Source organism: Diabrotica undecimpunctata, unplaced genomic scaffold (assembly GCF_040954645.1).
Source record: "Diabrotica undecimpunctata isolate CICGRU unplaced genomic scaffold, icDiaUnde3 ctg00000568.1, whole genome shotgun sequence".
NCBI classification, from domain to species: Eukaryota; Metazoa; Arthropoda; class Insecta; order Coleoptera; family Chrysomelidae; genus Diabrotica; species Diabrotica undecimpunctata.
The window spans coordinates 2,023,747-2,049,999 of NW_027311885.1; positions in this window are offsets into that span (position 1 = coordinate 2,023,747).

The following is a 26,253-nucleotide window of genomic DNA, read 5'->3' on the forward strand; positions in this document are numbered from 1 at the left end:
TACAAGAAGGTAACGCACCGTTAGAAAATCTTATTAGTTTCCTAACTTTTTTTCTAGCGGTGCAAAAGTGCTGGAATGACTACATATGTAATTGTTGTGCTCTCGCAATTACAAAAAGGTAACGCACCGTTAGAAAATCTTATTACTTTCCTAACTTTTTTTCTACCGGTGCAAAAGTGCTGGAATGACTACATATGTAATTGTCGTGCTCTCGCAATTACAAAAAGGTAACGCACCGTTAGAAAATCTTATTAGTTTCCTAACTTTTTTTCTAGCGGTGCAAAAGTGCTGGAATGATCACATATGTGATTGTTGTGCTCTCGGCGTTCCAAAAAGGTAACGCACCGTTAGAAAATCTTATTAGTTTCCTAACTTTTTTTCTAACGGTGCAAAAGTGCTGGAATGACTACATATGTAATTGTCGTGCTCTCGCAATTACAAAAAGGTAACGCACCGTTAGAAAATCTTATTACTTTCCTAACTTTTTTTCTAGCGGTGCAAAAGTGCTGGAATGACTACATATGTAATTGTTGTGCTCTCGCAATTACAAGAAGGTAACGCACCGTTAGAAAATCTTATTAGTTTCCTAACTTTTTTTCTAGCGGTGCAAAAGTGCTGGAATGACTACATATGTAATTGTTGTGCTCTCGCAATTACAAAAAGGTAACGCACCGTTAGAAAATCTTATTACTTTCCTAACTTTTTTTCTACCGGTGCAAAAGTGCTGGAATGACTACATATGTAATTGTCGTGCTCTCGCAATTACAAAAAGGTAACGCACCGTTAGAAAATCTTATTACTTTCCTAACTTTTTTTCTAGCGGTGCAAAAGTGCTGAAATGACTACATATGTAATTGTTGTGCTCTCGCAATTACAAAAAGGTAACGCACCGTTAGAAAATCTTATTACTTTCCTAACTTTTTTTCTAGCGGTGCAAAAGTGCTGGAATGACTACATATGTAATTGTTGTGCTCTCGCAATTACAAAAAGGTAACGCACCGTTAGAAAATCTTATTAGTTTCCTAACTTTTTTTCTAGCGGTGCAAAAGTGCTGGAATGACTACATATGTAATTGTTGTGCTCTCGCAATTACAAAAAGCTAACGCACCGTTAGAAAATCTTATTAGTTTCCTAACTTTTTTTCTAGCGGTGCAAAAGTGCTGGAATGACTACATATGTAATTGTTGTGCTCTCGCAATTACAAAAAGGTAACGCACCGTTAGAAAATCTTATTACTTTCCTAACTTTTTTTCTAGCGGTGCAAAAGTGCTGGAATGACTACATGTGTAATTGTTGTGCTCTCGCAATTACAAAAAGGTAACGCACCGTTAGAAAATCTTATTACTTTCCTAACTTTTTTTCTAGCGGTGCAAAAGTGCTGGAATGATTACATATGTAATTGTCGTGCTCTCGCAATTACAAAAAGGTAACGCACCGTTAGAAAATCTTATTAGTTTCCTAACTTTTTTTCTAGCGGTGCAAAAGTGCTGGAATGACTACATATGTAATTGTTGTGCTCTCGCAATTACAAAAAGGTAACGCACCGTTGGAAAATCTTATTACTTTCCTAACTTTTTTTCTACCGGAGCAAAAGTGCTGGAATGACTACATATGTAATTGTCGTGCTCTCGCAATTACAAAAAGGTAACGCACCGTTAGAAAATCTTATTACTTTCCTAACTTTTTTTCTAGCAGTGCAAAAGTGCTGGAATGACTACATATGTAATTGTCGTGCTCTCGCAATTACAAAAAGGTAACGCACCGTTAGGAAATCTTATTACTTTCCTAACTTTTTTTCTAGCGGTGCAAAAGTGCTGGAATGACTACATATGTAATTGTTGTGCTCTCGCAATTACAAGAAGGTAACGCACCGTTAGAAAATCTTATTAGTTTCCTAACTTTTTTTCTAGCGGTGCAAAAGTGCTGGAATGACTACATATGTAATTGTTGTGCTCTCGCAATTACAAAAAGGTAACGCACCGTTAGAAAATCTTATTACTTTCCTAACTTTTTTTCTACCGGTGCAAAAGTGCTGGAATGACTACATATGTAATTGTCGTGCTCTCGCAATTACAAAAAGGTAACGCACCGTTAGAAAATCTTATTACTTTCCTAACTTTTTTTCTAGCGGTGCAAAAGTGCTGAAATGACTACATATGTAATTGTTGTGCTCTCGCAATTACAAAAAGGTAACGCACCGTTAGAAAATCTTATTACTTTCCTAACTTTTTTTCTAGCGGTGCAAAACTGCTGGAATGACTACATATGTAATTGTTGTGCTCTCGCAATTACAAAAAGGTAACGCACCGTTAGAAAATCTTATTAGTTTCCTAACTTTTTTTCTAGCGGTGCAAAAGTGCTGGAATGACTACATATGTAATTGTTGTGCTCTCGCAATTACAAAAAGCTAACGCACCGTTAGAAAATCTTATTAGTTTCCTACCTTTTTTTCTAGCGGTGCAAAAGTGCTGGAATGACTACATATGTAATTGTTGTGCTCTCGCAATTACAAAAAGGTAACGCACCGTTAGAAAATCTTATTAGTTTCCTAACTTTTTTTCTCGCGGTGCAAAAGTGCTGGAATGACTACATATGTAATTGTCGTGCTCTCGCAATTACAAAAAGGTAACGCGCCGTTAGAAAATCTTATTACTTTCCTAACTTTTTTTCTAGCGGTGCAAAAGTGCTGGAATGACTACATATGTAATTGTCGTGCTCTCGCAATTACAAAAAGGTAACGCACCGTTAGGAAATCTTATTACTTTCCTAACTTTTTTCTAGCGGTGCAAAAGTGCTGGAATGACTACATATGTAATTGTTGTGCTCTCGCAATTACAAAAAGGTAACGCACCGTTAGAAAATCTTATTAGTTTCCTAACTTTTATTCTAGCGGTGCAAAAGTGCTGGAATGACTACATATGTAATTGTTGTGCTCTCGCAATTACAAAAAGGTAACGCACCGTTAGAAAATCTTATTAGTTTCCTAACTTTTTTTCTAGCGGTGCAAAAGTGCTGGAATGACTACATATGTAATTGTTGTGCTCTCGCAATTACAAAAAGCTAACGCACCGTTAGAAAATCTTATTAGTTTCCTAACTTTTTTTCTAGCCGTGCAAAAGTGCTGGAATGACTACATATGTAATTGTCGTGCTCTCGCAATTACAAAAAGGTAACGCACCGTTAGAAAATCTTATTACTTTCCTAACTTTTTTTCTAGCGGTGCAAAAGTGCTGGAATGACTACATATGTAATTGTTGTGCTCTCGCAATTACAAAAAGGTAATGCACCGTTAGAAAATCTTATTAGTTTCCTAACTTTTTTTCTAGCGGTGCAAAAGTGCTGGAATGACTACATATGTAATTGTTGTGCTCTCGCAATTACAAAAAGCTAACGCACCGTTAGAAAATCTTATTAGTTTCCTAACTTTTTTTCTAGCCGTGCAAAAGTGCTGGAATGACTACATATGTAATTGTCGTGCTCTCGCAATTACAAAAAGGTAACGCACCGTTAGAAAATCTTATTACTTTCCTAACTTTTTTTCTAGAGGTGCAAAAGTGCTGGAATGACTACATATGTAATTGTTGTGCTCTCGCAATTACAAAAAGGTAACGCACCGTTAGAAAATCTTATTAGTTTCCTAACTTTTTTTCTAGCGGTGCAAAAGTGCTGGAATGACTACATATGTAATTGTTGTGCTCTCGCAATTACAAAAAGCTAACGCACCGTTAGAAAATCTTATTAGTTTCCTACCTTTTTTTCTAGCGGTGCAAAAGTGCTGGAATGACTACATATGTAATTGTTGTGCTCTCGCAATTACAAAAAGGTAACGCACCGTTAGAAAATCTTATTAGTTTCCTAACTTTTTTTCTCGCGGTGCAAAAGTGCTGGAATGACTACATATGTAATTGTCGTGCTCTCGCAATTACAAAAAGGTAACGCGCCGTTAGAAAATCTTATTACTTTCCTAACTTTTTTTCTAGCGGTGCAAAAGTGCTGGAATGACTACATATGTAATTGTCGTGCTCTCGCAATTACAAAAAGGTAACGCACCGTTAGGAAATCTTATTACTTTCCTAACTTTTTTCTAGCGGTGCAAAAGTGCTGGAATGACTACATATGTAATTGTTGTGCTCTCGCAATTACAAAAAGGTAACGCACCGTTAGAAAATCTTATTAGTTTCCTAACTTTTATTCTAGCGGTGCAAAAGTGCTGGAATGACTACATATGTAATTGTTGTGCTCTCGCAATTACAAAAAGGTAACGCACCGTTAGAAAATCTTATTAGTTTCCTAACTTTTTTTCTAGCGGTGCAAAAGTGCTGGAATGACTACATATGTAATTGTTGTGCTCTCGCAATTACAAAAAGCTAACGCACCGTTAGAAAATCTTATTAGTTTCCTAACTTTTTTTCTAGCCGTGCAAAAGTGCTGGAATGACTACATATGTAATTGTCGTGCTCTCGCAATTACAAAAAGGTAACGCACCGTTAGAAAATCTTATTACTTTCCTAACTTTTTTTCTAGCGGTGCAAAAGTGCTGGAATGACTACATATGTAATTGTTGTGCTCTCGCAATTACAAAAAGGTAATGCACCGTTAGAAAATCTTATTAGTTTCCTAACTTTTTTTCTAGCGGTGCAAAAGTGCTGGAATGACTACATATGTAATTGTTGTGCTCTCGCAATTACAAAAAGCTAACGCACCGTTAGAAAATCTTATTAGTTTCCTAACTTTTTTTCTAGCCGTGCAAAAGTGCTGGAATGACTACATATGTAATTGTCGTGCTCTCGCAATTACAAAAAGGTAACGCACCGTTAGAAAATCTTATTACTTTCCTAACTTTTTTTCTAGAGGTGCAAAAGTGCTGGAATGACTACATATGTAATTGTTGTGCTCTCGCAATTACAAAAAGGTAACGCACCGTTAGAAAATCTTATTAGTTTCCTAACTTTTTTTCTAGCGGTGCAAAAGTGCTGGAATGACTACATATGTAATTGTTGTGCTCTCGCAATTACAAAAAGCTAACGCACCGTTAGAAAATCTTATTAGTTTCCTAACTTTTTTTCTACCGGTGCAAAAGTGCTGGAATGACTACATATGTAATTGTTGTGCTCTCGCAATTACAAAAAGGTAAAGCACCGTTAGAAAATCTTATTAGTTTCCTAACTTTTTTTCTAGCGGTGCAAAAGTGCTGGAATGACTACATATGTAATTGTCGTGCTCTCGCAATTACAAAAAGGTAACGCACCGTTAGAAAATCTTATTAGTTTCCTAACTTTTTTTCTAGCGGTGCAAAAGTGCTGGAATGATCACATATGTGATTGTTGTGCTCTCGGCGTTCCAAAAAGGTAACGCACCGTTAGAAAATCTTATTACTTTCCTAACTTTTTTTCTAGCAGTGCAAAAGTGTTGGAATGACTACATATGTAATTGTCGTGCTCTCGCAATTACAAAAAGGTAACGCACCGTTAGAAAATCTTATTACTTTCCTAACTTTTTTTCTAGCGGTGCAAAAGTGCTGGAATGACTACATATGTAATTGTTGTGCTCTCGCAATTACAAGAAGGTAACGCACCGTTAGAAAATCTTATTACTTTCCTAACTTTTTTTCTAGCGGTGCAAAAGTGCTGGAATGACTACATATGTACTCGTTGTGCTCTCGCAATTACAAAAAGGTAACGCACCGTTAGAAAATCTTATTACTTTCCTAACTTTTTTTCTAGCGGTGCAAAAGTGCTGGAATGACTACATATGTACTCGTTGTGCTCTCGCAATTACAAAAAGGTAACGCACCGTTAGAAAATCTTATTAGTTTCCTAACTTTTTTTCTAGCGGTGCAAAAGTGTTGGAATGACTACGTATGTAATTGTCGTGCTTTCGCAATTACAAAAAGGTAACGCACCGTTAGAAAATCTTATTACTTTCCTAACTTTTTTTCTAGCGGTGCAAAAGTGCTGGAATGACTACATATGTACTCGTTGTGCTCTCGCAATTACAAAAAGGTAACGCACCGTTAGAAAATCTTATTAGTTTCCCAACTTTTTTTCTAGCGGTGCAAAAGTGCTGGAATGACTACATATGTAATTGTCGTGCTCTCGCAATTACAAAAAGGTAACGCACCGTTAGAAAATCTTATTACTTTCCTAACTTTTTTTCTAGCGGTGCAAAAGTGCTGGAATGACTACATATGTAATTGTCGTGCTCTCGCAATTACAAAAAGGTAACGCACCGTTAGAAAATCTTATTACTTTCCTAACTTTTTTTCTAGCGGTGCAAAAGTGCTGAAATGACTACATATATAATTGTTGTGCTCTCGCAATTACAAAAAGGTAACGCAATGTTAGAAAATCTTATTAGTTTCCTAACGTTTTTTCTAGCGGTGCAAAAGTGCTGGAATGACTACATATGTAATTGTTGTGCTCTCGCAATTACAAAAAGGTAACGCACTGTTAGAAAATCTTATTACTTTCCTAACTTTTTTTCTAGCGGTGCAAAAGTGCTGGAATGACTACATATGTACTCGTTGTGCTCTCGCAATTACAAAAAGGTAACGCACCGTTAGAAAATCTTATTAGTTTCCTAACTTTTTTTCTAGCGGTGCAAAAGTGCTGGAATGATCACATATGTGATTGTTGTGCTCTCGGCGTTCCAAAAAGGTAACGCACCGTTAGAAAATCTTATTAGTTTCCTAACTTTTTTTCTAGCGGTGCAAAAGTGCTGGAATGATCACATATGTGATTGTTGTGCTCTCGGCTTTCCAAAAAGGTAACGCACCGTTAGAAAATCTTATTACTTTCCTAACTTTTTTTCTAGGGGTGCAAAAGTGTTGGAATGACTACATATGTAATTGTCGTGCTCTCGCAATTACAAAAAGGTAACGCACCGTTAGAAAATCTTATTAGTTTCCTAACTTTTTTTCTAGCGGTGCAAAAGTGCTGGAATGACTACATATGTAATTGTTGTGCTCTCGCAATTACAAAAAGGTAACGCACCGTTGGAAAATCTTATTACTTTCCTAACTTTTTTTCTACCGGAGCAAAAGTGCTGGAATGACTACATATGTAATTGTCGTGCTATCGCAATTACAAAAAGGTAACGCACCGTTAGAAAATCTTATTACTTTCCTAACTTTTTTTCTAGCGGTGCAAAAGTGCTGGAATGACTACATATGTAATTGTCGTGCTCTCGCAATTACAAAAAGGTAACGCACCGTTAGGAAATCTTATTACTTTCCTAACTTTTTTTCTAGCGGTGCAAAAGTGCTGGAATGACTACATATGTAATTGTTGTGCTCTCGCAATTACAAAAAGGTAACGCACCGTTAGAAAATCTTATTAGTTTCCTAACTTTTTTTCTAGCGGTGCAAAAGTGCTGGAATGACTACATATGTAATTGTTGTGCTCTCGCAATTACAAAAAGGTAACGCACCGTTAGAAAATCTTATTAGTTTCCTAACTTTTTTTCTAGCGGTGCAAAAGTGCTGGAATGACTACATATGTAATTGTTGTGCTCTCGCAATGACAAAAAGGTAACGCACCGTTAGGAAATCTTATTACTTTCCTAACTTTTATTCTAGCGGTGCAAAAGTGCTGGAATGACTACATATGTAATTGTTGTGCTCTCGCAATTACAAAAAGGTAACGCACCGTTAGAAAATCTTATTAGTTTCCTAACTTTTATTCTAGCGGTGCAAAAGTGCTGGAATGACTACATATGTAATTGTTGTGCTCTCGCAATTACAAAAAGGTAACGCACCGTTAGAAAATCTTATTAGTTTCCTAACTTTTATTCTAGCGGTGCAAAAGTGCTGGAATGACTACATATGTAATTGTTGTGCTCTCGCAATTACAAAAAGGTAACGCACCGTTAGAAAATCTTATTACTTTCCTAACTTTTTTTCTAGCGGTGCAAAAGTGCTGGAATGACTACATATGTAATTGTTGTGCTCTCGCAATTACAAAAAGGTAACGCACCGTTAGAAAATCTTATTAGTTTCCTAACTTTTTTTCTAGCGGTGCAAAAGTGCTGGACTGACTACATATGTAATTGTTGTGCTCTCGCAATTACAAAAAGGTAACGCACCGTTAGAAAATCTTATTACTTTCCTAACTTTTTTTCTAGCGGTGCAAAAGTGCTGGAATGACTACATGTGTAATTGTTGTGCTCTCGCAATTACAAAAAGGTAACGCACCGTTAGAAAATCTTATTAGTTTCCTAACTTTTTTGTGCTGGAATGACTACATATGTAATTGTTGTGCTCTCGCAATTACAAAAAGGTAACGCACCGTTAGAAAATCTTATTACTTTCCTAACTTTTTTTCTAGCGGTGCAAAAGTGCTGGAATGACTACATGTGTAATTGTTGTGCTCTCGCAATTACAAAAAGGTAACGCACCGTTAGAAAATCTTATTAGTTTCCTAACTTTTTTTCTAGCGGTGCAAAAGTGCTGGAATGACTACATATGTAATTGTTGTGCTCTCGCAATTACAAAAAGGTAACGCACCGTTAGAAAATCTTATTACTTTCCTAACTTTTTTTCTAGCGGTGCAAAAGTGCTGGAATGATTACATATGTAATTGTCGTGCTCTCGCAATTACAAAAAGGTAACGCACCGTTAGAAAATCTTATTAGTTTCCTAACTTTTTTTCTAGCGGTGCAAAAGTGCTGGAATGATCACATATGTGATTGTTGTGCTCTCGGCGTTCCAAAAAGGTAACGCACCGTTAGAAAATCTTATTAGTTTCCTAACTTTTTTTCTAGGGGTGCAAAAGTGTTGGAATGACTACATATGTAATTGTCGTGCTCTCGCAATTACAAAAAGGTAACGCACCGTTAGAAAATCTTATTAGTTTCCTAACTTTTTTTCTAACGGTGCAAAAGTGCTGGAATGACTACATATGTAATTGTCGTGCTCTCGCAATTACAAAAAGGTAACGCACCGTTAGAAAATCTTATTACTTTCCTAACTTTTTTTCTAGCGGTGCAAAAGTGCTGGAATGACTACATATGTAATTGTCGTGCTCTCGCAATTACAAAAAGGTAACGCACCGTTAGGAAATCTTATTACTTTCCTAACTTTTTTTCTAGCGCTGCAAAAGTGCTGGAATGACTACATATGTAATTGTTGTGCTCTCGCAATTACAAGAAGGTAACGCACCGTTAGAAAATCTTATTAGTTTCCTAACTTTTTTTCTAGCGGTGCAAAAGTGCTGGAATGACTACATATGTAATTGTTGTGCTCTCGCAATTACAAAAAGGTAACGCACCGTTAGAAAATCTTATTACTTTCCTAACTTTTTTTCTACCGGTGCAAAAGTGCTGGAATGACTACATATGTAATTGTCGTGCTCTCGCAATTACAAAAAGGTAACGCACCGTTAGAAAATCTTATTACTTTCCTAACTTTTTTTCTAGCGGTGCAAAAGTGCTGAAATGACTACATATGTAATTGTTGTGCTCTCGCAATTACAAAAAGGTAACGCACCGTTAGAAAATCTTATTACTTTCCTAACTTTTTTTCTAGCGGTGCAAAAGTGCTGGAATGACTACATATGTAATTGTTGTGCTCTCGCAATTACAAAAAGCTAACGCACCGTTAGAAAATCTTATTAGTTTCCTAACTTTTTTTCTAGCGGTGCAAAAGTGCTGGAATGACTACATATGTAATTGTTGTGCTCTCGCAATTACAAAAAGGTAACGCACCGTTAGAAAATCTTATTACTTTCCTAACTTTTTTTCTAGCGGTGCAAAAGTGCTGGAATGACTACATGTGTAATTGTTGTGCTCTCGCAATTACAAAAAGGTAACGCACCGTTAGAAAATCTTATTAGTTTCCTAACTTTTTTTCTAGCGGTGCAAAAGTGCTGGAATGACTACATATGTAATTGTCGTGCTCTCGCAATTACAAAAAGGTAACGCACCGTTAGAAAATCTTATTAGTTTCCTAACTTTTTTTCTAGCGGTGCAAAAGTGCTGGAATGACTACATATGTAATTGTTGTGCTCTCGCAATTACAAAAAGGTAACGCACTGTTGGAAAATCTTATTACTTTCCTAACTTTTTTTCTACCGGAGCAAAAGTGCTGGAATGACTACATATGTAATTGTCGTGCTCTCGCAATTACAAAAAGGTAACGCACCGTTAGAAAATCTTATTACTTTCCTAACTTTTTTTCTAGCGGTGCAAAGGTGCTGGAATGACTACATATGTAATTGTCGTGCTCTCGCAATTACAAAAAGGTAACGCACCGTTAGAAAATCTTATTACTTTCCTAACTTTTTTTCTAGCGGTGCAAAAGTGCTGGAATGACTACATATGTAATTGTTGTGCTCTCGCAATTACAAGAAGGTAACGCACCGTTAGAAAATCTTATTAGTTTCCTAACTTTTTTTCTAGCGGTGCAAAAGTGCTGGAATGACTACATATGTAATTGTTGTGCTCTCGCAATTACAAAAAGGTAACGCACCGTTAGAAAATCTTATTACTTTCCTAACTTTTTTTCTACCGGTGCAAAAGTGCTGGAATGACTACATATGTAATTGTCGTGCTCTCGCAATTACAAAAAGGTAACGCACCGTTAGAAAATCTTATTAGTTTCCTAACTTTTTTTCTAGCGGTGCAAAAGTGCTGGAATGATCACATATGTGATTGTTGTGCTCTCGGCGTTCCAAAAAGGTAACGCACCGTTAGAAAATCTTATTAGTTTCCTAACTTTTTTTCTAACGGTGCAAAAGTGCTGGAATGACTACATATGTAATTGTCGTGCTCTCGCAATTACAAAAAGGTAACGCACCGTTAGAAAATCTTATTACTTTCCTAACTTTTTTTCTAGCGGTGCAAAAGTGCTGGAATGACTACATATGTAATTGTTGTGCTCTCGCAATTACAAGAAGGTAACGCACCGTTAGAAAATCTTATTAGTTTCCTAACTTTTTTTCTAGCGGTGCAAAAGTGCTGGAATGACTACATATGTAATTGTTGTGCTCTCGCAATTACAAAAAGGTAACGCACCGTTAGAAAATCTTATTACTTTCCTAACTTTTTTTCTACCGGTGCAAAAGTGCTGGAATGACTACATATGTAATTGTCGTGCTCTCGCAATTACAAAAAGGTAACGCACCGTTAGAAAATCTTATTACTTTCCTAACTTTTTTTCTAGCGGTGCAAAAGTGCTGAAATGACTACATATGTAATTGTTGTGCTCTCGCAATTACAAAAAGGTAACGCACCGTTAGAAAATCTTATTACTTTCCTAACTTTTTTCTAGCGGTGCAAAAGTGCTGGAATGACTACATATGTAATTGTTGTGCTCTCGCAATTACAAAAAGGTAACGCACCGTTAGAAAATCTTATTAGTTTCCTAACTTTTTTTCTAGCGGTGCAAAAGTGCTGGAATGACTACATATGTAATTGTTGTGCTCTCGCAATTACAAAAAGCTAACGCACCGTTAGAAAATCTTATTAGTTTCCTAACTTTTTTTCTAGCGGTGCAAAAGTGCTGGAATGACTACATATGTAATTGTTGTGCTCTCGCAATTACAAAAAGGTAACGCACCGTTAGAAAATCTTATTACTTTCCTAACTTTTTTTCTAGCGGTGCAAAAGTGCTGGAATGACTACATGTGTAATTGTTGTGCTCTCGCAATTACAAAAAGGTAACGCACCGTTAGAAAATCTTATTACTTTCCTAACTTTTTTTCTAGCGGTGCAAAAGTGCTGGAATGATTACATATGTAATTGTCGTGCTCTCGCAATTACAAAAAGGTAACGCACCGTTAGAAAATCTTATTAGTTTCCTAACTTTTTTTCTAGCGGTGCAAAAGTGCTGGAATGACTACATATGTAATTGTTGTGCTCTCGCAATTACAAAAAGGTAACGCACCGTTGGAAAATCTTATTACTTTCCTAACTTTTTTTCTACCGGAGCAAAAGTGCTGGAATGACTACATATGTAATTGTCGTGCTCTCGCAATTACAAAAAGGTAACGCACCGTTAGAAAATCTTATTACTTTCCTAACTTTTTTTCTAGCGGTGCAAAAGTGCTGGAATGACTACATATGTAATTGTCGTGCTCTCGCAATTACAAAAAGGTAACGCACCGTTAGGAAATCTTATTACTTTCCTAACTTTTTTTCTAGCGGTGCAAAAGTGCTGGAATGACTACATATGTAATTGTTGTGCTCTCGCAATTACAAGAAGGTAACGCACCGTTAGAAAATCTTATTAGTTTCCTAACTTTTTTTCTAGCGGTGCAAAAGTGCTGGAATGACTACATATGTAATTGTTGTGCTCTCGCAATTACAAAAAGGTAACGCACCGTTAGAAAATCTTATTACTTTCCTAACTTTTTTTCTACCGGTGCAAAAGTGCTGGAATGACTACATATGTAATTGTCGTGCTCTCGCAATTACAAAAAGGTAACGCACCGTTAGAAAATCTTATTACTTTCCTAACTTTTTTTCTAGCGGTGCAAAAGTGCTGAAATGACTACATATGTAATTGTTGTGCTCTCGCAATTACAAAAAGGTAACGCACCGTTAGAAAATCTTATTACTTTCCTAACTTTTTTTCTAGCGGTGCAAAACTGCTGGAATGACTACATATGTAATTGTTGTGCTCTCGCAATTACAAAAAGGTAACGCACCGTTAGAAAATCTTATTAGTTTCCTAACTTTTTTTCTAGCGGTGCAAAAGTGCTGGAATGACTACATATGTAATTGTTGTGCTCTCGCAATTACAAAAAGCTAACGCACCGTTAGAAAATCTTATTAGTTTCCTACCTTTTTTTCTAGCGGTGCAAAAGTGCTGGAATGACTACATATGTAATTGTTGTGCTCTCGCAATTACAAAAAGGTAACGCACCGTTAGAAAATCTTATTAGTTTCCTAACTTTTTTTCTCGCGGTGCAAAAGTGCTGGAATGACTACATATGTAATTGTCGTGCTCTCGCAATTACAAAAAGGTAACGCGCCGTTAGAAAATCTTATTACTTTCCTAACTTTTTTTCTAGCGGTGCAAAAGTGCTGGAATGACTACATATGTAATTGTCGTGCTCTCGCAATTACAAAAAGGTAACGCACCGTTAGGAAATCTTATTACTTTCCTAACTTTTTTCTAGCGGTGCAAAAGTGCTGGAATGACTACATATGTAATTGTTGTGCTCTCGCAATTACAAAAAGGTAACGCACCGTTAGAAAATCTTATTAGTTTCCTAACTTTTATTCTAGCGGTGCAAAAGTGCTGGAATGACTACATATGTAATTGTTGTGCTCTCGCAATTACAAAAAGGTAACGCACCGTTAGAAAATCTTATTAGTTTCCTAACTTTTTTTCTAGCGGTGCAAAAGTGCTGGAATGACTACATATGTAATTGTTGTGCTCTCGCAATTACAAAAAGCTAACGCACCGTTAGAAAATCTTATTAGTTTCCTAACTTTTTTTCTAGCCGTGCAAAAGTGCTGGAATGACTACATATGTAATTGTCGTGCTCTCGCAATTACAAAAAGGTAACGCACCGTTAGAAAATCTTATTACTTTCCTAACTTTTTTTCTAGCGGTGCAAAAGTGCTGGAATGACTACATATGTAATTGTTGTGCTCTCGCAATTACAAAAAGGTAATGCACCGTTAGAAAATCTTATTAGTTTCCTAACTTTTTTTCTAGCGGTGCAAAAGTGCTGGAATGACTACATATGTAATTGTTGTGCTCTCGCAATTACAAAAAGCTAACGCACCGTTAGAAAATCTTATTAGTTTCCTAACTTTTTTTCTAGCCGTGCAAAAGTGCTGGAATGACTACATATGTAATTGTCGTGCTCTCGCAATTACAAAAAGGTAACGCACCGTTAGAAAATCTTATTACTTTCCTAACTTTTTTTCTAGAGGTGCAAAAGTGCTGGAATGACTACATATGTAATTGTTGTGCTCTCGCAATTACAAAAAGGTAACGCACCGTTAGAAAATCTTATTAGTTTCCTAACTTTTTTTCTAGCGGTGCAAAAGTGCTGGAATGACTACATATGTAATTGTTGTGCTCTCGCAATTACAAAAAGCTAACGCACCGTTAGAAAATCTTATTAGTTTCCTACCTTTTTTTCTAGCGGTGCAAAAGTGCTGGAATGACTACATGTGTAATTGTTGTGCTCTCGCAATTACAAAAAGGTAACGCACCGTTAGAAAATCTTATTACTTTCCTAACTTTTTTTCTAGCGGTGCAAAAGTGCTGGAATGACTACATGTGTAATTGTTGTGCTCTCGCAATTACAAAAAGGTAACGCACCGTTAGAAAATCTTATTAGTTTCCTAACTTTTTTGTGCTGGAATGACTACATATGTAATTGTTGTGCTCTCGCAATTACAAAAAGGTAACGCACCGTTAGAAAATCTTATTACTTTCCTAACTTTTTTTCTAGCGGTGCAAAAGTGCTGGAATGACTACATGTGTAATTGTTGTGCTCTCGCAATTACAAAAAGGTAACGCACCGTTAGAAAATCTTATTAGTTTCCTAACTTTTTTTCTAGCGGTGCAAAAGTGCTGGAATGACTACATATGTAATTGTTGTGCTCTCGCAATTACAAAAAGGTAACGCACCGTTAGAAAATCTTATTACTTTCCTAACTTTTTTTCTAGCGGTGCAAAAGTGCTGGAATGATTACATATGTAATTGTCGTGCTCTCGCAATTACAAAAAGGTAACGCACCGTTAGAAAATCTTATTAGTTTCCTAACTTTTTTTCTAGCGGTGCAAAAGTGCTGGAATGATCACATATGTGATTGTTGTGCTCTCGGCGTTCCAAAAAGGTAACGCACCGTTAGAAAATCTTATTAGTTTCCTAACTTTTTTTCTAGGGGTGCAAAAGTGTTGGAATGACTACATATGTAATTGTCGTGCTCTCGCAATTACAAAAAGGTAACGCACCGTTAGAAAATCTTATTAGTTTCCTAACTTTTTTTCTAACGGTGCAAAAGTGCTGGAATGACTACATATGTAATTGTCGTGCTCTCGCAATTACAAAAAGGTAACGCACCGTTAGAAAATCTTATTACTTTCCTAACTTTTTTTCTAGCGGTGCAAAAGTGCTGGAATGACTACATATGTAATTGTCGTGCTCTCGCAATTACAAAAAGGTAACGCACCGTTAGGAAATCTTATTACTTTCCTAACTTTTTTTCTAGCGCTGCAAAAGTGCTGGAATGACTACATATGTAATTGTTGTGCTCTCGCAATTACAAGAAGGTAACGCACCGTTAGAAAATCTTATTAGTTTCCTAACTTTTTTTCTAGCGGTGCAAAAGTGCTGGAATGACTACATATGTAATTGTTGTGCTCTCGCAATTACAAAAAGGTAACGCACCGTTAGAAAATCTTATTACTTTCCTAACTTTTTTTCTACCGGTGCAAAAGTGCTGGAATGACTACATATGTAATTGTCGTGCTCTCGCAATTACAAAAAGGTAACGCACCGTTAGAAAATCTTATTACTTTCCTAACTTTTTTTCTAGCGGTGCAAAAGTGCTGAAATGACTACATATGTAATTGTTGTGCTCTCGCAATTACAAAAAGGTAACGCACCGTTAGAAAATCTTATTACTTTCCTAACTTTTTTTCTAGCGGTGCAAAAGTGCTGGAATGACTACATATGTAATTGTTGTGCTCTCGCAATTACAAAAAGCTAACGCACCGTTAGAAAATCTTATTAGTTTCCTAACTTTTTTTCTAGCGGTGCAAAAGTGCTGGAATGACTACATATGTAATTGTTGTGCTCTCGCAATTACAAAAAGGTAACGCACCGTTAGAAAATCTTATTACTTTCCTAACTTTTTTTCTAGCGGTGCAAAAGTGCTGGAATGACTACATGTGTAATTGTTGTGCTCTCGCAATTACAAAAAGGTAACGCACCGTTAGAAAATCTTATTAGTTTCCTAACTTTTTTTCTAGCGGTGCAAAAGTGCTGGAATGACTACATATGTAATTGTCGTGCTCTCGCAATTACAAAAAGGTAACGCACCGTTAGAAAATCTTATTAGTTTCCTAACTTTTTTTCTAGCGGTGCAAAAGTGCTGGAATGACTACATATGTAATTGTTGTGCTCTCGCAATTACAAAAAGGTAACGCACTGTTGGAAAATCTTATTACTTTCCTAACTTTTTTTCTACCGGAGCAAAAGTGCTGGAATGACTACATATGTAATTGTCGTGCTCTCGCAATTACAAAAAGGTAACGCACCGTTAGAAAATCTTATTACTTTCCTAACTTTTTTTCTAGCGGTGCAAAGGTGCTGGAATGACTACATATGTAATTGTCGTGCTCTCGCAATTACAAAAAGGTAACGCACCGTTAGAAAATCTTATTACTTTCCTAACTTTTTTTCTAGCGGTGCAAAAGTGCTGGAATGACTACATATGTAATTGTTGTGCTCTCGCAATTACAAGAAGGTAACGCACCGTTAGAAAATCTTATTAGTTTCCTAACTTTTTTTCTAGCGGTGCAAAAGTGCTGGAATGACTACATATGTAATTGTTGTGCTCTCGCAATTACAAAAAGGTAACGCACCGTTAGAAAATCTTATTACTTTCCTAACTTTTTTTCTACCGGTGCAAAAGTGCTGGAATGACTACATATGTAATTGTCGTGCTCTCGCAATTACAAAAAGGTAACGCACCGTTAGAAAATCTTATTAGTTTCCTAACTTTTTTTCTAGCGGTGCAAAAGTGCTGGAATGATCACATATGTGATTGTTGTGCTCTCGGCGTTCCAAAAAGGTAACGCACCGTTAGAAAATCTTATTAGTTTCCTAACTTTTTTTCTAACGGTGCAAAAGTGCTGGAATGACTACATATGTAATTGTCGTGCTCTCGCAATTACAAAAAGGTAACGCACCGTTAGAAAATCTTATTACTTTCCTAACTTTTTTTCTAGCGGTGCAAAAGTGCTGGAATGACTACATATGTAATTGTTGTGCTCTCGCAATTACAAGAAGGTAACGCACCGTTAGAAAATCTTATTAGTTTCCTAACTTTTTTTCTAGCGGTGCAAAAGTGCTGGAATGACTACATATGTAATTGTTGTGCTCTCGCAATTACAAAAAGGTAACGCACCGTTAGAAAATCTTATTACTTTCCTAACTTTTTTTCTACCGGTGCAAAAGTGCTGGAATGACTACATATGTAATTGTCGTGCTCTCGCAATTACAAAAAGGTAACGCACCGTTAGAAAATCTTATTACTTTCCTAACTTTTTTTCTAGCGGTGCAAAAGTGCTGAAATGACTACATATGTAATTGTTGTGCTCTCGCAATTACAAAAAGGTAACGCACCGTTAGAAAATCTTATTACTTTCCTAACTTTTTTTCTAGCGGTGCAAAAGTGCTGGAATGACTACATATGTAATTGTTGTGCTCTCGCAATTACAAAAAGGTAACGCACCGTTAGAAAATCTTATTAGTTTCCTAACTTTTTTTCTAGCGGTGCAAAAGTGCTGGAATGACTACATATGTAATTGTTGTGCTCTCGCAATTACAAAAAGCTAACGCACCGTTAGAAAATCTTATTAGTTTCCTAACTTTTTTTCTAGCGGTGCAAAAGTGCTGGAATGACTACATATGTAATTGTTGTGCTCTCGCAATTACAAAAAGGTAACGCACCGTTAGAAAATCTTATTACTTTCCTAACTTTTTTTCTAGCGGTGCAAAAGTGCTGGAATGACTACATGTGTAATTGTTGTGCTCTCGCAATTACAAAAAGGTAACGCACCGTTAGAAAATCTTATTACTTTCCTAACTTTTTTTCTAGCGGTGCAAAAGTGCTGGAATGATTACATATGTAATTGTCGTGCTCTCGCAATTACAAAAAGGTAACGCACCGTTAGAAAATCTTATTAGTTTCCTAACTTTTTTTCTAGCGGTGCAAAAGTGCTGGAATGACTACATATGTAATTGTTGTGCTCTCGCAATTACAAAAAGGTAACGCACCGTTGGAAAATCTTATTACTTTCCTAACTTTTTTTCTACCGGAGCAAAAGTGCTGGAATGACTACATATGTAATTGTCGTGCTCTCGCAATTACAAAAAGGTAACGCACCGTTAGAAAATCTTATTACTTTCCTAACTTTTTTTCTAGCGGTGCAAAAGTGCTGGAATGACTACATATGTAATTGTCGTGCTCTCGCAATTACAAAAAGGTAACGCACCGTTAGGAAATCTTATTACTTTCCTAACTTTTTTTCTAGCGGTGCAAAAGTGCTGGAATGACTACATATGTAATTGTTGTGCTCTCGCAATTACAAGAAGGTAACGCACCGTTAGAAAATCTTATTAGTTTCCTAACTTTTTTTCTAGCGGTGCAAAAGTGCTGGAATGACTACATATGTAATTGTTGTGCTCTCGCAATTACAAAAAGGTAACGCACCGTTAGAAAATCTTATTACTTTCCTAACTTTTTTTCTACCGGTGCAAAAGTGCTGGAATGACTACATATGTAATTGTCGTGCTCTCGCAATTACAAAAAGGTAACGCACCGTTAGAAAATCTTATTACTTTCCTAACTTTTTTTCTAGCGGTGCAAAAGTGCTGAAATGACTACATATGTAATTGTTGTGCTCTCGCAATTACAAAAAGGTAACGCACCGTTAGAAAATCTTATTACTTTCCTAACTTTTTTTCTAGCGGTGCAAAACTGCTGGAATGACTACATATGTAATTGTTGTGCTCTCGCAATTACAAAAAGGTAACGCACCGTTAGAAAATCTTATTAGTTTCCTAACTTTTTTTCTAGCGGTGCAAAAGTGCTGGAATGACTACATATGTAATTGTTGTGCTCTCGCAATTACAAAAAGCTAACGCACCGTTAGAAAATCTTATTAGTTTCCTACCTTTTTTTCTAGCGGTGCAAAAGTGCTGGAATGACTACATATGTAATTGTTGTGCTCTCGCAATTACAAAAAGGTAACGCACCGTTAGAAAATCTTATTAGTTTCCTAACTTTTTTTCTCGCGGTGCAAAAGTGCTGGAATGACTACATATGTAATTGTCGTGCTCTCGCAATTACAAAAAGGTAACGCGCCGTTAGAAAATCTTATTACTTTCCTAACTTTTTTTCTAGCGGTGCAAAAGTGCTGGAATGACTACATATGTAATTGTCGTGCTCTCGCAATTACAAAAAGGTAACGCACCGTTAGGAAATCTTATTACTTTCCTAACTTTTTTCTAGCGGTGCAAAAGTGCTGGAATGACTACATATGTAATTGTTGTGCTCTCGCAATTACAAAAAGGTAACGCACCGTTAGAAAATCTTATTAGTTTCCTAACTTTTATTCTAGCGGTGCAAAAGTGCTGGAATGACTACATATGTAATTGTTGTGCTCTCGCAATTACAAAAAGGTAACGCACCGTTAGAAAATCTTATTAGTTTCCTAACTTTTTTTCTAGCGGTGCAAAAGTGCTGGAATGACTACATATGTAATTGTTGTGCTCTCGCAATTACAAAAAGCTAACGCACCGTTAGAAAATCTTATTAGTTTCCTAACTTTTTTTCTAGCCGTGCAAAAGTGCTGGAATGACTACATATGTAATTGTCGTGCTCTCGCAATTACAAAAAGGTAACGCACCGTTAGAAAATCTTATTACTTTCCTAACTTTTTTTCTAGCGGTGCAAAAGTGCTGGAATGACTACATATGTAATTGTTGTGCTCTCGCAATTACAAAAAGGTAATGCACCGTTAGAAAATCTTATTAGTTTCCTAACTTTTTTTCTAGCGGTGCAAAAGTGCTGGAATGACTACATATGTAATTGTTGTGCTCTCGCAATTACAAAAAGCTAACGCACCGTTAGAAAATCTTATTAGTTTCCTAACTTTTTTTCTAGCCGTGCAAAAGTGCTGGAATGACTACATATGTAATTGTCGTGCTCTCGCAATTACAAAAAGGTAACGCACCGTTAGAAAATCTTATTACTTTCCTAACTTTTTTTCTAGAGGTGCAAAAGTGCTGGAATGACTACATATGTAATTGTTGTGCTCTCGCAATTACAAAAAGGTAACGCACCGTTAGAAAATCTTATTAGTTTCCTAACTTTTTTTCTAGCGGTGCAAAAGTGCTGGAATGACTACATATGTAATTGTTGTGCTCTCGCAATTACAAAAAGCTAACGCACCGTTAGAAAATCTTATTAGTTTCCTAACTTTTTTTCTACCGGTGCAAAAGTGCTGGAATGACTACATATGTAATTGTTGTGCTCTCGCAATTACAAAAAGGTAAAGCACCGTTAGAAAATCTTATTAGTTTCCTAACTTTTTTTCTAGCGGTGCAAAAGTGCTGGAATGACTACATATGTAATTGTCGTGCTCTCGCAATTACAAAAAGGTAACACACCGTTAGAAAATCTTATTAGTTTCCTAACTTTTTTTCTAGCGGTGCAAAAGTGCTGGAATGATCACATATGTGATTGTTGTGCTCTCGGCGTTCCAAAAAGGTAACGCACCGTTAGAAAATCTTATTACTTTCCTAACTTTTTTTCTAGCAGTGCAAAAGTGTTGGAATGACTACATATGTAATTGTCGTGCTCTCGCAATTACAAAAAGGTAACGCACCGTTAGAAAATCTTATTACTTTCCTAACTTTTTTTCTAGCGGTGCAAAAGTGCTGGAATGACTACATATGTAATTGTTGTGCTCTCGCAATTACAAGAAGGTAACGCACCGTTAGAAAATCTTATTACTTTCCTAACTTTTTTTCTAGCGGTGCAAAAGTGCTGGAATGACTACATATGTACTCGTTGTGCTCTCGCAATTACAAAAAGGTAACGCACCGTTAGAAAATCTTATTACTTTCCTAACTTTTTTTCTAGCGGTGCAAAAGTGCTGGAATGACTACATATGTACTCGTTGTGCTCTCGCAATTACAAAAAGGTAACGCACCGTTAGAAAATCTTATTAGTTTCCTAACTTTTTTTCTAGCGGTGCAAAAGTGCTGGAATGACTACATATGTAATTGTCGTGCTCTCGCAATTACAAGAAGGTAACGCACCGTTAGAAAATCTTATTACTTTCCTAACTTTTTTTCTAGCGGTGCAAAAGTGCTGGAATGACTACATATGTAATTGTTGTGCTCTCGCAATTACAAGAAGGTAACGCACCGTTAGAAAATCTTATTACTTTCCTAACTTTTTTTCTAGCGGTGCAAAAGTGCTGGAATGACTACATATGTACTCGTTGTGCTCTCGCAATTACAAAAAGGTAACGCACCGTTAGAAAATCTTATTACTTTCCTAACTTTTTTTCTAGCGGTGCAAAAGTGCTGGAATGACTACATATGTACTCGTTGTGCTCTCGCAATTACAAAAAGGTAACGCACCGTTAGAAAATCTTATTACTTTCCTAACTTTTTTTCTAGCGGTGCAAAAGTGCTGGAATGACTACATATGTAATTGTCGTGCTCTCGCAATTACAAAAAGGTAACGCACCGTTAGAAAATCTTATTAGTTTCCTAACTTTTTTTCTAGCGGTGCAAAAGTGCTGGAATGATCACATATGTGATTGTTGTGCTCTCGGCGTTCCAAAAAGGTAACGCACCGTTAGAAAATCTTATTACTTTCCTAACTTTTTTTCTAGCGGTGCAAAAGTGCTGGAATGACTACATATGTACTCGTTGTGCTCTCGCAATTACAAAAAGGTAACGCACCGTTACAAAATCTTATTAGTTTCCTAACTTTTTTTCTAGCGGTGCAAAAGTGCTGGAATGACTACATATGTAATTGTCGTGCTCTCGCAATTACAAGAAGGTAACGCACCGTTAGAAAATCTTATTACTTTCCTAACTTTTTTTCTAGCGGTGCAAAAGTGCTGGAATGACTACATATGTAATTGTTGTGCTCTCGCAATTACAAAAAGGTAACGCACCGTTAGAAAATCTTATTAGTTTCCTAACTTTTTTTCTAGCGGTGCAAAAGTGCTGGAATGACTACATATGTAATTGTTGTGCTCTCGCAATTACAAAAAGCTAACGCACCGTTAGAAAATCTTATTAGTTTCCTAACTTTTTTTCTAGCGGTGCAAAAGTGCTGGAATGACTACATATGTAATTGTTGTGCTCTCGCAATTACAAAAAGGTAACGCACCGTTAGAAAATCTTATTAGTTTCCTAACTTTTTTTCTCGCGGTGCAAAAGTGCTGGAATGACTACATATGTAATTGTCGTGCTCTCGCAATTACAAAAAGGTAACGCACCGTTAGAAAATCTTATTACTTTCCTAACTTTTTTTCTAGCGGTGCAAAAGTGCTGGAATGATCACATATGTGATTGTTGTGCTCTCGGCGTTCCAAAAAGGTAACGCACCGTTAGAAAATCTTATTAGTTTCCTAACTTTTTTTCTAGCCGTGCAAAAGTGCTGGAATGACTACATATGTAATTGTCGTGCTCTCGCAATTACAAAAAGGTAACGCACCGTTAGAAAATCTTATTACTTTCCTAACTTTTTTTCTAGCGGTGCAAAAGTGCTGGAATGACTACATATGTAATTGTTGTGCTCTCGCAATTACAAAAAGGTAATGCACCGTTAGAAAATCTTATTAGTTTCCTAACTTTTTTTCTAGCGGTGCAAAAGTGCTGGAATGACTACATATGTAATTGTCGTGCTCTCGTAATTACAAAAAGGTAACGCACCGTTAGAAAATCTTATTACTTTCCTAACTTTTTTTCTAGCGGTGCAAAAGTGCTGGAATGACTACATATGTAATTGTCGTGCTCTCGCAATTACAAAAAGGTAACGCACCGTTAGAAAATCTTATTAGTTTCCTAACTTTTTTTCTAGCGGTGCAAAAGTGCTGGAATGATCACATATGTAATTGTCGTGCTCTCGTAATTACAAAAAGGTAACGCACCGTTAGAAAATCTTATTACTTTCCTAACTTTTTTTCTAGCGGTGCAAAAGTGCTGGAATGACTACATATGTAATTGTCGTGCTCTCGCAATTACAAAAAGGTAACGCACCGTTAGAAAATCTTATTAGTTTCCTAACTTTTTTTCTAGCGGTGCAAAAGTGCTGGAATGATCACATATGTGATTGTTGTGCTCTCGGCGTTCCAAAAAGGTAACGCACCGTTAGAAAATCTTATTACTTTCCTAACTTTTTTTCTAGCGGTGCAAAAGTGCTGGAATGACTACATATGTACTCGTTGTGCTCTCGCAATTACAAAAAGGTAACGCACCGTTACAAAATCTTATTAGTTTCCTAACTTTTTTTCTAGCGGTGCAAAAGTGCTGGAATGACTACATATGTAATTGTCGTGCTCTCGCAATTACAAGAAGGTAACGCACCGTTAGAAAATCTTATTACTTTCCTAACTTTTTTTCTAGCGGTGCAAAAGTGCTGGAATGACTACATATGTAATTGTTGTGCTCTCGCAATTACAAAAAGGTAACGCACCGTTAGAAAATCTTATTAGTTTCCTAACTTTTTTTCTAGCGGTGCAAAAGTGCTGGAATGACTACATATGTAATTGTTGTGCTCTCGCAATTACAAAAAGCTAACGCACCGTTAGAAAATCTTATTAGTTTCCTAACTTTTTTTCTAGCGGTGCAAAAGTGCTGGAATGACTACATATGTAATTGTTGTGCTCTCGCAATTACAAAAAGGTAACGCACCGTTAGAAAATCTTATTAGTTTCCTAACTTTTTTTCTCGCGGTGCAAAAGTGCTGGAATGACTACATATGTAATTGTCGTGCTCTCGCAATTACAAAAAGGTAACACACCGTTAGAAAATCTTATTACTTTCCTAACTTTTTTTCTAGCGGTGCAAAAGTGCTGGAATGACTACATATGTAATTGTCGTGCTCTCGCAATTACAAAAAGGTAACGCACCGTTAGGAAATCTTATTACTTTCCTAACTTTTTTTCTAGCGGTGCAAAAGTGCTGGAATGACTACATATGTAATTGTTGTGCTCTCGCAATTACAAAAAGGTAACGCACCGTTAGAAAATCTTATTAGTTTCCTAACTTTTATTCTAGCGGTGCAAAAGTGCTGGAATGACTACATATGTAATTGTGCTCTCGCAATTACAAAAAGGTAACGCACCGTTAGAAAATCTTATTACTTTCCTAACTTTTTTTCTAGCGGTGCAAAAGTGCTGGAATGACTACATATGTAATTGTTGTGCTCTCGCAATTACAAAAAGGTAACGCACCGTTAGAAAATCTTATTAGTTTCCTAACTTTTTTTCTAGCGGTGCAAAAGTGCTGGAATGACTACATATGTAATTGTTGTGCTCTCGCAATTACAAAAAGGTAACGCACCGTTAGAAAATCTTATTAGTTTCCTAACTTTTTTTCTAGCGGTGCAAAAGTGCTGGAATGACTACATATGTAATTGTTGTGCTCTCGCAATTACAAAAAGGTAATGCACCGTTAGAAAATCTTATTAGTTTCCTAACTTTTTTTCTAGCGGTGCAAAAGTGCTGGAATGACTACATATGTAATTGTCGTGCTCTCGTAATTACAAAAAGGTAACGCACCGTTAGAAAATCTTATTACTTTCCTAACTTTTTTTCTAGCGGTGCAAAAGTGCTGGAATGACTACATATGTAATTGTCGTGCTCTCGCAATTACAAAAAGGTAACGCACCGTTAGAAAATCTTATTAGTTTCCTAACTTTTTTTCTAGCGGTGCAAAAGTGCTGGAATGATCACATATGTGATTGTTGTGCTCTCGGCGTTCCAAAAAGGTAACGCACCGTTAGAAAATCTTATTACTTTCCTAACTTTTTTGCTAGCAGTGCAAAAGTGTTGGAATGACTACATATGTAATTGTCGTGCTCTCGCAATTACAAAAAGGTAACGCACCGTTAGAAAATCTTATTACTTTCCTAACTTTTTTTCTAGCGGTGCAAAAGTGCTGGAATGACTACATATGTACTCGTTGTGCTCTCGCAATTACAAAAAGGTAACGCACCGTTAGAAAATCTTATTAGTTTCCTAACTTTTTTTCTAGCTGTGCAAAAGTGCTGGAATGACTACATATGTAATTGTCGTGCTCTCGCAATTACAAGAAGGTAACGCACCGTTAGAAAATCTTATTACTTTCCTAACTTTTTTTCTAGCGGTGCAAAAGTGCTGGAATGACTACATATGTAATTGTTGTGCTCTCGCAATTACAAGAAGGTAACGCACCGTTAGAAAATCTTATTACTTTCCTAACTTTTTTTCTAGCGGTGCAAAAGTGCTGGAATGACTACATATGTAATTGTTGTGCTCTCGCAATTACAAAAAGGTAACGCACCGTTAGAAAATCTTATTAGTTTCCTAACTTTTATTCTAGCGGTGCAAAAGTGCTGGAATGACTGCATATGTAATTGTTGTGCTCTCGCAATTACAAAAAGGTAACGCACCGTTAGAAAATCTTATTACTTTCCTAACTTTTTTTCTAGCGGTGCAAAAGTGCTGGAATAACTACACATGTAATTGTTGTGCTCTCGCAATTACAAAAAGGTAACGCACCGTTAGAAAATCTTATTAGTTTCCTAACTTTTTTTCTAGCGGTGCAAAAGTGCTGGAATGACTACATATGTAATTGTTGTGCTCTCGCAATTACAAAAAGCTAACGCACCGTTAGAAAATCTTATTAGTTTCCTAACTTTTTTTCTAGCCGTGCAAAAGTGCTGGAATGACTACATATGTAATTGTCGTGCTCTCGCAATTACAAAAAGGTAACGCACCGTTAGAAAATCTTATTAGTTTCCTAACTTTTTTTCTAGCGGTGCAAAAGTGCTGGAATGACTACATATGTAATTGTTGTGCTCTCGCAATTACAAAAAGCTAACGCACCGTTAGAAAATCTTATTAGTTTCCTAACTTTTTTTCTAGCCGTGCAAAAGTGCTGGAATGACTACATATGTAATTGTCGTGCTCTCGCAATTACAAAAAGGTAACGCACCGTTAGAAAATCTTATTACTTTCCTAACTTTTTTTCTAGCGGTGCAAAAGTGCTGGAATGACTACATATGTAATTGTTGTGCTCTCGCAATTACAAAAAGGTAACGCACCGTTAGAAAATCTTATTAGTTTCCTAACTTTTTTTCTAGCGGTGCAAAAGTGCTGGAATGACTACATATGTAATTGTTGTGCTCTCGCAATTACAAAAAGGTAACGCACCGTTAGAAAATCTTATTAGTTTCCTAACTTTTTTTCTAGCGGTGCAAAAGTGCTGGAATGACTACATATGTAATTGTTGTGCTCTCGCAATTACAAAAAGCTAACGCACCGTT